Here is a 14371-nt window from a genome sequence, read left to right as displayed (position 1 = left end):
TCATTAGTAAACTTCGAGTCGTTTCAAAACATACCTTTCGAATGTTATGTATCCGATATAATATTTTAAAAGAAGTATTTATACCATTTTGGAATATGTTCATATCTCAAATATAACATCCTTTTTTAAATTAAAATAATTTTTTCTTTGTAAATTACAAATAATTAATGCTCCATTTTTACTATTCGAATCGAATATGTTATTTATTCGAGTAATATTCACGAATATTAATTTGAAATTAAGGACATTCGAATAGTTTAAAAAATTTATCTGTTCATTCATTTCCATTTTAAATAATATGTTTGCAATAATGAAAAGAATTTGTATGTACCATTAGAATAAACATAATTTACTCGAAAATATTTTTTTGTTTGATTTCTAAATAATAAACATAAAATTAACAGACTACAAGGTTAAGTTTGAAAATAAATTGCACCCAAATTAAAGTTTTATAGTTTGATCTTGATTTTAGCATTTTAATTAAGGCCAATATAACCATTGGTTTCCCAGAATGTTTTGATAATTTAAAGGCTTGAGGTCCAAACAGAGTTGCCAGGTCAAAATTTTCAAATTGCGGGAGAAATTTGGTATTATGCGGTAGAAATATGAAAATTGCGGTATAAATATAAAAATTGCTAAAAAAACTTTTTTTGCGGGCCGTGCCGGCCTTCGGCCGAGATTTTGAATTGACTTAATTATCCGCCTATTATTTTTTTAATTAATTTATATAAATACAAAGTCAGTAACTATTTTTCAAAATAAAATAACATCTTGATTTATTAAAATATAATAATTTATAAAAAAAACCAAGGTTATCTATCAAATTTGAATTTTGTTATTTTTCATTTGGATAGGAACTACCAAATATATTTATAATATATATTTGAAAAATCGTAATTTTTGGAAAGCCACTATGGCCTAGTCGGTTACAGCTTCGCTTACTCATCCCATGGTCACGGGTTCGAATCCCGATAATAATTATATTTTTTTTCTTATTCAAACTTGGTGGTTTCATCCTTGGGAGTATGATATATAGGAGGCCGGACTCGACCACGTGATTCCATATTAATATATTAAATAATAAGTCTTATTACATTTTAATAAATTTTGGTCGGTATTTAGCAAATTATGTTAGTATTTAGAATATTTCCATACATTCACTTGGTAGTAAGCATCATTAACCAAAAACCAACGATCTTAATATAATAATTTATAAAATAAAAACCAAAGATCTTTTTTAAATATAATATAAACAAGATAAAATTTTATAAAAAAAAAACGATTTTAATTTTACAATTAAAAATATATTTTATGCGGGAAATCTACCGTGTGTGTATAACATTATAAGGATAAGCGCTTAATTATCACTTATCACATTTAAATACATAATAAGGTACTCCAAAAATAGGAAACAATACAGATGCAACTACAGTTGCGGCAATTGTAATCACTTATCTTGTAGTACAACATTCACAGAGATACTTATCACATTACAATGTTGGTAGAATCTTTTCCCCATAATATTTAACGACTCTAATATAAATGAAAACTATACTTGTAGAACAAAAATGAGCAAGGCTATTCATCAATATTTTAGGACCTAAATCCAGGAGGTCAATTCTTGACGATTTGAAAGATGGGCATACATATGCAATTCTAACAGATGTATCTAATAAGTCCTCCGCTATTTCAACAAAATTAAGGTCGTTTCAATAAAACTATTAATTTTTTTCCCCTCAAAATAGTTAAAAATCTAAAGACATAGCAAACCATAATCGTAAATATAGCAGATTCGAGATTATCAATAAATTGCATGTCAGCTTTCTGATCTGATAATGCCTCAGTGAATTTGGTAAAAACAGAAGTATTTACAGAATTAAGTCACCACAATGTTGGTTGCGATATGTTACTAATACCCGCCATCGATAGAATTTTAAAATTTTATAAACCTTTAAAAAAATATTTCTTAAATAAAGATTATAAAGGCTGTGGCTGTCCTATTGAAAATTTTTTTCAATAATGAATGGCAGAGGTATATTTAGTAATGATTTCACATGTAGAAAATCTACTACATGCTGTTAATGTGTAATTGCATGAATCTTAACAAAGATTCACAAAATTATGCTGCAGATGTGTTCATCTTTACAGTTAAAAATTGACAATAAATTTTATGGTGCCATTGCTAAAATTTAATTATATTTTATTTGAGATTAAAATAATAGAACTAAATATTTACCGTCTTTATTGAAATATTTATAAAATTCCTGGCATGACATATTATATATTTGTTTAACCTTAGCTCGGCCTCTAATGTTGTTAAATCAACCCGATTTCTCTCCTTTTTCCAGGCAGTCCTCATCAGGCTAAAAATGCGCTTGGATGAGGCATTAGAATGAGGTAAGGAGAAGGCATACTCGCATATTTTTCCCAAGCATGGGGATTTATCGTTATTACGAGAGAATTCTACCCATTTCTCCTTTGCTTCTAGACCATCTAACTTTAAGTATTTTGGCGAATCATAAAAAATAAAGAGAATTACAATCTCCTCAAATAAGACATCAATGTCTATCGGTATTTTTAACATATTTATTAAATTATAAAAACCATCAATTGATGGTTTCTGTCCCAAGGTCATAATATTTATACATTTGTAAATAGAGTTATTAAAATCAAATTTTGATTGTAAATATTCTGAAATTGTCTTAATAAAAATATCTGCTTCATTTAAAAATATATTAATTAAAGTATTATTTGCACATTTTAATATAATATTTTTAGCAATAGCGCCATAAAATTTATTATCAATTTTTAATTGTAGAGATGAACAGAGCTGTAGCGTGATTTTGTGAATCTTTTTTAATATAGAATATTCTGATTGCAACTGAATATTAACTGCATGAAGTAGATTTCCTACATATGAAACTTATCCCAAATAAGCTTTTGACATTTCATCAATTTTTTAAAAATTTTAGGACAGCTTTTAAAATTTTTATTTAGGAAATATTTTTTTAAGGGTTCGTAAAATTTTAATTCTATCGATGGCAGGTATTAATGATAACCGCCTGATAGGTACATATCGCAACAACTCACACCATTCCAAGTCAGACCACTTCACCAACTCTTTTAATTCATTAACTCTTTTAGTTGATGAACTAAATTCGTTAAAACATTTTATCACAATTATTTCGACATCCGACAGATAGTACATTCATTGCCTTCTTGCAAGAATAATGTAGTATATGGCATATACAGCCAATTGGTATTAATTCATGTTTTGGCCAAAATTTACAGAGGCATTATCAGCGCAGAAAGCTGACATGCAAATCATTGATAACCCTGAATCAGCTATATTTACCATTATGTGGTTAGCTACATCGTTGGATTTTTCACTATCCGAGGAAAAAAGTTTGTTTTATTGAAATGTTCTTATTCTTGTTGAAATAGCGAAGGATCAAGGGAAATGTTTTAAAATTTCCCTTATTCTGTGAATGTTGAACTACATGATAGGTGTATACGATTTCCGCAACTGTAGCATCTGTATTATTTATTATTTTTGAGAATATTTTTGTATTGCAATCGATGTTGATACACTCCCCTGTATATGAATGAAATGATGTTTATTTATTATTGGATAAAAATAAAACAGGATAGAAAGAAATTTACAAACTAGACATGTTTTTCGAATAAATATTTAAAATTTATTTCAAAATTTTATTTATATAAAAACGTTAAAATACTAAAAAAAAGGGCGAAATTAAAAAGTTGCGGTAGATTTTTGCGGGAGATTTCTACTTGAGATAGTTTGGGAGATAGATGTCTGCGTGTAAACTAAAAAATTGCGGGAGTCTCCCGCTGATGGGGGAGGGCAACCCTGGGTCCAAATGATCCACAGGAGTTTGTAACTACTGGAACGAACAATAGATTATTTAGGTGTCTATATGATTTAATTTTTTTATCACAATAATGGTGTTTATTTAAATTGAAGTGATTATAGAGATTATTTCATAAACTTAAACAATACTAAATTAAAATGATTTTTTTATAAGAATTTATTATATTAAAAAATTTATTTCATGATTAACTTGGTATATAAAATCAGTTTAAATAGAATTCAGCAATTATAATTTATATATAAAATATTTTAAAATAGAGAAATTAAAAATGTTTTAAGTTAAAAATAAGAGACTAATAAAATTTAAATTACAAACAAAAAGAAAATTGATTTAAATATTCAAAAAAATTTTTTAAATTTAATAAAGCTTGCAGTCTAATTTATTTCCCTGCTGGTTTGTTATTCATAATCATAAAGTTAATTTTGCAACAAAATTTTAGAAGAGAATTAACAACGTTTTCCTTATTATTAGTATCAGTTTTATGATGGTTATTATTTAAGAGTGAAATATTGTGCATTCTTTTTGCCTGTTTAGACAATTTTTTTATAAATTCCTGACTTAAAAAATAAGATTATTTTGTTTATCGGCCACTTGTATCGGTTAAAATGGAAGTATTGACCTATTGATGTTTTGTACTTAAGGAATATAACTTGGAAAATAAAGTGGTATGTATTTACCGATATTTGACATCAGCATCTCAGGAAATATTGTATATATTTCATATAAATTTTAACTTAATAAGCAAGCAGCGTAATTTTTTTTATGCTATATGATATAACATGATATATCGCACTTACCTGACAACGATAAATCTATTTAAAATTAATATAAATTATTATTAGTTGTCTGAAATTCACAGGGTTAATACTATATATAAGCTAGAATTTTGGCATAGTCGGGTCTTTTAAAATAAAAAGATGCGCTATAAATGATTTGTTTTAACAATTTTATAAACCTCTACTATGAATCAAATTCATGATTAGGGACCTACAATTTTTGTTCTGATATTTTTTTATTTTACCAATAATGCGTTTTTCTTTAATCTGCCCACAAAACGGAATTGGCCCTAAAATTTACTAAATATACACTAATTATTGACTACCGAGTTTACGCTTCAAAAGTTTGGCTGATATCTCAATCTTAAAGCGTGGCATCATATTTATTATTTGTATAATTTAGTATATTTTTGTACTTGATTAATGAGGGATTAGTGAGTATAAAACTAATTAATGCAAACTGATATTTAGATTTATACTCTGTGAGATGGCAATTTTGGCATTTTTTAATAGTTATTTCTCTTTTTTAAGTAACAACAAATTCAATCAATTAATCACGTTTTTAAAACGGTTATAACTTGGTTACGGTTAGTGATACGGATACGCGGTTTGGATTATTAATGTACATATTGAATACTACATAATTGCCAAGTTTCAGATTATGAACTTATTTATTTTCGGTTTTGGCAAAGTGCCAACATTTTTTTATTTTGCCCATAACTCACGAACGGTTTATTCTGCTGGTATGCGGTTTAAAGATTCTGGAGGATCAATGAACGCTCTACACTTTGGCATAATTTTCGGTAATTGATCCTCAATTTTTAAAAAAAATTCCGCTAACTTCACGTTTTTAAAACCGTTATAACTCGGTCACGGTTAGTGATACGGATACGTGGTTTGCAGATTCTTAATGTACATATTGAATACTCAATAATTGCCAAGTTTTAGATTATGATCTTATTTATTTTCGGTTTTGGAAAAGTGCCAACACTTTTTTGTTTTGCCCATAACTCACGAACGGCTTATTCCGTTGCTTCCCAGATAGAAGATCAATTAGGATCAATTAACGGGCTACACAATGGTATAGGTTTCGGTAATAGATCGTCAAGTCGTTCCGCCAGCTTAAATAATTCCGTCAACTTCACGTTTTTAAAACGGTTATAACTCGGTTACGATAATGATACGGATACGCGGTTTGCAGATTATTAATGTACATATTGAATACTACATAATTGCCAAGTTTCAAATTATGATCTTATTTATTTTCGGTTTTGGCAGAGTGCCAACACTTTTTTATTTTGCCCATAACTCATGAACGGTTTATTCCGCTGTTTTCCGGATAGAAGATCAATTAGGATCAATTAACGGCCTACACAACGGTATAGGTTTCGATAATTGATCTTCAAGTCGTTCCGCCAGTCAAAATTTACACTTTCTTTATTTTGATGATATCTATCTTTCCTTTAATTTTTTTGACATTCCGTTTGAAGAATTCGGAGGATCAATTAAGACACTAAATATTGGCTTTAACTAAAAAATGATTGCTCGAATTTTAAATTTTGGCAAAATGCCAAAACCTTTCTATTTTGCTTATAACTCACGAACGGTTTATTCCGCTGGTATGCGGCTTAAAGATTCTGGAGGATCAATTAACGCTCTACACTTTGGCATAAATTTCGGTAATTGATCCTCACTTTTAAAAAAAATTACGCTAACTTCACGTTTTTAAAACCGTTATAACTCGGTTACGATTAGTGATACGGATACGCGGTTTGCAGATTATTAATGTACACACAAAATACTACATTATTTGCCAAGTTTCAGATCATGATCTTTTTTTTTCGGTTTTGGCAAAGTGCCAACACTTTCTTATTTTGCTCATAACTCATGAAAGGTTTATTACGCTGCTTTCCGGATAGAAGATCAATTAGGATCAATTAACGGGCTACACAATGGTATAGGTTTCGGTAATTGATCCTCAAATCGTTCCGCCAGCTTCAAAATTTCACACTTTCCTTATTTTGCTTATAACTCATTAAACATTGATTCCGCTTATGTTTGGTTTGAAGATCAATTAAGACTCTAAATATTGGCATAGGTTTTGTTAATTGATCCTCACATCGTTCCGCCAACTTCACGGACCTAATTAACTGTACTAATTAAGCAACTTAATAGTTTGGTTTAAAATTTAGAATTAGTGTTTCCAAAAGCTTAACTCAATCTAGGTTAAAACGTTATATATAAATAGTTTACATTTCTTATAACTTTTTTTTTGTGGTTCGAAAAATTGAGTGAGGAATCAATAATTATTTGTCAAGCACAAAATATTAGTGCAAGTAGATATTTAGTTCTTCTATATTATTCTGACATGATGATAATTTTAGCAATTTTTTCTTATTTTGCTAATAATAATTTTTTTCTTTATACTATGGTCAAAATTTTGTTGCTAATAATTTTTTCCTTTCTACTCGCTACTATACTGGCTAAGGAACTCTAAGCCCTAATACAACATAAAACATTGGCAAAATTTTAGAATGACTTATATTATTCTGCACGGAATAAAAACTAACGCTCAGATTTTTTTTATTTAATGTCTCATAATTAAAAAATTCGGCTCAGATTTTTTTTATTTAATGGCTCATACTTAAAAAATTCGTAAAGCAAAGATTTGTACTGAATTTCTCAGATACTTTTCTTAAAATTTCTCTCATAATTTTTTTTATTGAATTTCTTAGAAGAAATACTAAATCGCTCAGAAATTTTTGCTATAAAGTATGCCATTTTCAAATTAAGCTATTCAAATGAATTGTTGAGTTTTATTAATTTATGTGCGATAGGGTTAATAAGTTTCCAGCATAATATCTCGAAAAGGATCAATCTATTATATGAATAATCATAACTATTATTCAGGGTGTAGATCAACTAAAAACATCTAACATAATATTTCATATTGACATCTTGTAAAAGCTAATATAAAGATCTACTTATAACATCGTAATCTTCACTCATCATTGTCTTTAGAGGCATTCTGACTTTCAAACATGGGTATTATGTATAAAATTCCTGAATGATTAATTTACCCAATTTTTATTTAGCCAAAACCATATTTACAAATCAAAAGACTTACTTTCTAAATTTTTATTTTGAGTAGTCCATGGGAACCGGAAGTAGTTAATATTTTTTTTGAAAATATAATCATATACAAATTCTTAAAATAATAGCACTGAGGTAAAATATACCTGATCAAGTGACTATTTCTGAGAGTTGCATATATTTTTCTAAGTTATTCATCATTTAATCTGAATTCAGTTTTATACAGCAATTAATATATTTTCTGGGCAATTAAGTTTTTTTTCTGAGCATTAAGAAATAATTCTATTCTGATAGTTTAAGGTTTTTTTTCTGAGCATTTCAGTTTTAATTTTTAGCAATTAAATAGGGGCCTTTTATTCGTGTTTCTAATTTTTCAGGTAACTTTAACGGAGTTGATATAAAGATATATTTAAAAAGAAAAATAAACACAGGAAAATAAAAAATATTGAATTAGAATTTTCCAGAGGTTTGACCTAACCGTAGGCCGGATGGGGTTTCACTTATTTAGATGATTATACTATGTATTAGTGATCTGCATTGGGCCTAATTTTTCAAACCCGGCACGAACCCTAAATTTTTTAAAAAAACTTTGCCAGCCCTACCCGAATTTATTTAAATATAGAAATTAATTTTTTTTTAAATTTTTACTCAAAATCAAAGATATATGTCATATGGCGTCTATAAATAAAATCAAATATTTTTATTTTACATAAAATATTCAACATAAAATTGATAAATTTAGATATATTTAAAAAATTTCCAAAGCCCGATTTATCCGGCCCGAATATTTAAAAAAATATTAGACCCAACCCGAACCCGTTTTTTTTAACTTACTTTTGCAGATCTCTACATTGTACCTGTGATGTTAATATTTACATAGTATTTAATTATAATTTTTATTGAAATATGCAAATTTATACTTAAAATCTATAAAATGGTGAGAACGACAATATGACAGTTATTTATAAAACAGACACCGAAATATGTCGATCATCACAGCATCTCAATTCCACCGCACATGATTTTATATAAGTAATTTATAGAATTATACAGGTACGCAGGAATTTGGTCTGGGGGGGGATAATAAAATTTTTTAAGAAATATTATTGTTAATTAAAAATACTAAGCATAAATTTATTAGGACTAATAACTTTTCTAATACACAATTTTAAACTAATGTGAATTAAAAAATATATAAACCGCCATTGAAAAACTATAAAATAAATGGGAATTATAAAATATAAAGTGAATATAACCCACGATATGAATCACTTAAATGACCCAAAATTCAAATTTGAATTTTTTGTGCTTTTAAAATATATTAAGTATAAAAAATTTAAATGTTGGAAAATATAAATTAATACCAAAAAGTTTCTTAAGAATTATTGTATTTTGTATGTTTTGAGCTAATTTTTCAATTATCTATCCTTGCTTGGCGTTAAATGCCTATGAATATTCAAAAGATCCAAATCATTCAATCTACTTTCAGATGTTGTATTTCATAGGTATGTTTTTCACAGACTTGCAGGCCCGGCCCCCGAGCCGGACCGTATTTTAATTTTTTTAAATATACCCGGTCCGGGCCCGTAATTTTTTTTAAAAAAAACACCCGGGCTGGGCCTGAAAATTTTTTTAGAAAAAATATCCGGGCCGAGCTGTATATTTTAAAACCAAATATTTGAAATCGCCATAATTAGCTATAAAAATCAAAAATAAATATAATTTATTTTAAAAAAATTCGGGCCGGGCCTGAAAATTTTATTTTCAAAAAAGCCGGGCCGGGGCTGAAAATTTTTTTTAAAAAAAACCCGGACCGGAAAAAATTTTAAAAAAAATCTGGGCCGTGTCCTGCAAATTATATTTCTGCAAGGCTCTGTTATTCTTCTTAAAAAGAGAATGTTCTCTCATTAGTTTACTAAAGAGCTGCTATTATATATATAACCATTTTAATACATTGGGAGTATAATCTAAAATGTGTTTGAAATAATGCAAAGCATCCATAGCATTTTTTGGGACTGTATCATTCATAGTTAATCTTTTAATCATAGTTATTCAGCTAATAAGGCATCATAAGATATTTTAACATCTTCATGATAAAAATCTAACAAATTTTTATATTTTTTTCTATCACCATATGAAAAAGGTTGGGAGAGGGGACATTTGTTTTATAATACTCCTTTACTGATCCTATATTAATGTTTTGACGATGAGCTTGCTTGCTGCAAGTCGAGGGGGACAAATATTAAACACGTATAGCTCTGCTTTTGACTCAACAATAACATATAAAATATGCTTGAGTTCTAATAAAATGCTCTCCGCTATTCTCATCTTCTTAATCAAGTCAATGTTATGTTTTTGAAAAGTATTACATAAAACAGTTGTATAATTAAATAATACATTTTAATGAGAAAATAAATTTGGAATAAGTATTGAATCCAATAATTTTCTTACTTCTGAGGAAATATTTCTTTCAAGCCATTGTGATATTTCAGTAATAGCATTAATAATCGGCTCTTCTAACTCCATAAAAGCTGTTACTGCTTGATGGCGGAGACTCGATCTCGTTGGACAAGCTTGCAATTTCTTTCTCCCTGTTGGACAAGGAGTTTCAGACATAATTATTATTTGACTAAAAATTTAGATAAATATTACGCCACTAAAATTTGAAAATAATAGGTAAATTACGCCAAGGAAAACTTTAAATCGAAATTAATTGATAAAATAACTTAGTAGATGAATGTGATAAATAAATGTAATTAAATATATATATATATATATGAGATAGGAATAAATATTAACAAATATAAATTTATATTAACAATAATATTTTGGGAAAATATAATCCGGCATCTGCATTTTTTGGCTTGGTGCGCACGCCAATGGAATTATAATTAATTTTTTTTCGCCCTTTTTTTCCGTAAATACTTTTTTTTAAAATAGTCTCTTAGAGAGACATAAAAAGTGCTAATATATGTAAAATTTTCTAAAAAAGATAGGATAAACCCGAAAAATTTAATAGTTAAAATTTTTTTTTATTAGATTAAGCTCTGCGGGTCTAAATTTTTTTTCCAAAAATACCCGGTTAACCGAAAATTTTAAATAGCCATTATTAGCTATAAAAAATAAAGAATAAATGAATATTTTAAAAAAATCCGGAGGCCGAAAATTTTTTTAAAAAAAAATCCAGGCCTAGCCATTCAAATGATACCTCTGCAGGTTTTGGAAGCAAATACAATATAATTATTTCACATTAATATTTTTTACAAAAAAATTCTTAGTGTTTTATTTTTTCTTTCTCGTTTATACAAATATTGAGGGCGGGGGCTGTTTAAATATTAGATTATTTTCTACCTCATTATTTTTTCTTTAAATTATATGTGACCTAAAAAAATTAAACAAAAATAAGTCATCTTTTTTATAAAAAAATCAGCCAGAAAAATAAAGCACTTTTTATAACATAAATTTTAATTACCAACCAATATAAACTGATAATCTTCGTATTCTATCTCAAATTTTAATCCATATTTTAAGAATACTGAAGTTTTTCACATTGAGGATTTAGGAAATTTTATTATTCATGCTTTCCCGAAATTCGAACTGGTACGTCTAAATATTTCATTACTTTAGTTAGTCAAATTGTCGAAATTCTATTATGAGAATTTTATCTTAAAGTTTTAATTTGTATAGTGATAAGATCTTAAAATGTCAGGACTTTTCTGTATTATCTGTTAATTCAGGGAAAATCTGCATTTGCAATTATTTAAGTTTATCTTTATTATTTTAAAGAAAAGCTAGATAATTTTAAGAGTCCTTGACCTTGATTGATAAGGGGATATATTTGCAGAGAACACAAAATTTTATGTTTCCTTTAAAGATTTTTTGTAATAATCATTTCATAATATTTATTTTAAGACGCCAATGGTTAAAATAACTCGTCCTATTTCTAATTTTATATAATCAAACAATTTTTTTTAGCACACAAAGGGCATATAAATATTAATTTTTTTAAATCGTAATTTTATATTTCTATTAAAACATTAGAATATTCAACTATTAAAAGGTAAGTAAATTAAATATAGCTTATGAATCTGGATTACTATTTTGAAACACATGAATAAGAATTTTGTGTGTATATTATATATGTATTGTAGGCATTTCATTGAATAAATTTATTTTTGTAGGAGCATCCCTAGATTATATTATGAACATTTCATTAAGACTATCCTTAGTATTTTAAAACAAAATAATCACACATAATTAAAATAATTGAGATTCAATATAGAATTTTATCGTTATTTAATTACTTAAGCATCTTACTTAAGGAATTAAATAGTTTTAAAAAATGATATTCCATTTTCTGAAATCTTTGTTGACTCTCGAGAAGATTTGTGAGATTTTTCAAATCGTTAATACAAAAAACTAGTGATATTTTTGCCTGGGTTTTTAATTCGCCTTTCATTTTATACTGACTTCTATTTCGGCAAGGCTTTATGTATTTTTATTGTATAGGTTTGGAAACAGAATTACCTTTTTTAGCTCTAATAATACAATCTTATCTAGAAACAAGTTTTTACTAATTAATAGTTAAGTATTAAATAAAAAAAATCTGATCATTGAATTTTTAGATCTTTGTAATAAAATAATGTGATCAATTAATTTATAGAATTTTATAATAAAAATATTGCATAAGATTTTTATTCTAATTGTTTAATTTATTTTTCACACTTTTACAACTATATAATTTTTATAAATTCTTTATTTAATATTAATTAATCATCAAAATTACAATTATATATACAGTCAAGTCAATAGGTTAAATATGAATGGTATATAATACTTTTAAAACGGAGTAGTCAATCACCTCAAACCACACGCATTTTTCCACCTCAAGGGTTAAGAATGAAAAATGGTTATTATATTAAGAAGGTATGAAAACTAATTCCATAAAACATTAATTTTATGAATTAAAATTTTTTTTTTCAATATGACACAATTTTTTTTTTTAAATTATATTTCAAGGTTAACTTTACAAATCTATTTATCTATTGTATTATTTATTATTATAATATATATAAAGTAATAATGAAAGTTAGCAGTCATCGTTACATAAATATTTTTTAAAGGTTTTTTAAAAGAAATATTGGTTTCTATCATGGAAATATCATAATATACATTAAGATTTTTTATGGGGGTGGGGGTGATTATTTTGACCATCTTAGAGAGTTCCTGCCTGATATCAAATAAAGAGAGTTTATTTAAACATTAACATGATATAATTATCCTGCATGTAGGAGAATCCGGGGACAATTTAAAAATTATTTAATGATCAGAGATGAGAACACTGTGGTCAATAAAAATAAATAACAGACAATAATTTCATAATTAATTCCCTATGATGCGATACATATCATTTAAATTGTAATCTTAGAAATTACAGAGATATCGATACTAAGAATTTTTACCGTTGTCACTATTCGATACTGGGACTATTCACTAATTAAAATTATATTTTTTTCTACTCATATTTATGATAAATAACTTTCGATTTTTATTTTATATTTTATTTTACTCAATTGTCATACCATAAAAACAAAAATATTAACTGGCTGTATTATCTGCCCTTATTTAGTTATAGTATCCAATGAGGCTGAGAACATAGTTCAAGCAGAAGAAACCTCTTTGCTACTAACTAATTGATGAATTGAAAAATTTAAATTAGTCTAAGGCTCTACCAGAGCGCATGCATACTCGAGTGCTTAATGTTAGAGGATGGCAAACCAAAAATCGAGTATTGAAAGCAATTTCAAAAGTTTAAATAATTTTGAGCGTTTACACATTTAAACATTTTACTCTTTGCTTAGTAATATTATTAATTCCGAATAATCATTTTTTTAAATGTACTATAACATAGGATATCTTGGATTTTATTACGAGCGATTTTATCACCATATGCTGGATGGTTTTAATCCTATTTTTAAATAAAAAGGATAATCTTTTAAACCACCGGGTATATATTACACAATGTAACTCATGCGATAAGGTTTAGGTCTGGCAAACAAGCAAAACTGGGGAAATACGAAAAATGAACATAAAAATGTGACAATAAATAATCACCCAACAATAACATGCGATGCTGCATATAGTTTATATAATTTTGACAATTCAAGATTACTAGTGTAAAATTACTTCCATAGACTAATAAATGAATCTCGAAATTATAGTAAAGAAGATGGTTAACGCTCTAAATAGTTATTCTAATTCTTGATAAATCATTAAAAAATTTGTTATATTTTTAATTTTTTTTATAAATTTACCAAAGATGGGATTATAATTTTAAGCCCAAGGTATCTTACTTTATCTTAATTTACAATGAAATTCGTGAATTATGAATAATAATTATTATCGTGATTTTATAATATTTGGTGCGGTAAACATATTTATAATTTACAAAAAGCTCGTTTTTAATTATTTTTTTTATCTATATGTGACGAGTTCTCAGATTTTCCAAATATTAAATGTTCTAACATGGCCTTCGAATACACTCACTCTCCTTGTGTTAGGTAAATATTAAAAAAGACTGTTTATAAATTATTATTGATATTTTGATTT

The sequence above is a fragment of the Gordionus sp. m RMFG-2023 genome, chromosome 3 (assembly GCF_954871325.1).
Source record: "Gordionus sp. m RMFG-2023 chromosome 3, tfGorSpeb1-WG-v2, whole genome shotgun sequence".
Classification (NCBI taxonomy): Eukaryota; Metazoa; Nematomorpha; class Gordioida; order Chordodea; family Parachordodidae; genus Gordionus; species Gordionus sp. m RMFG-2023.
Note: the sequence above shows the minus strand (reverse complement) of the source record.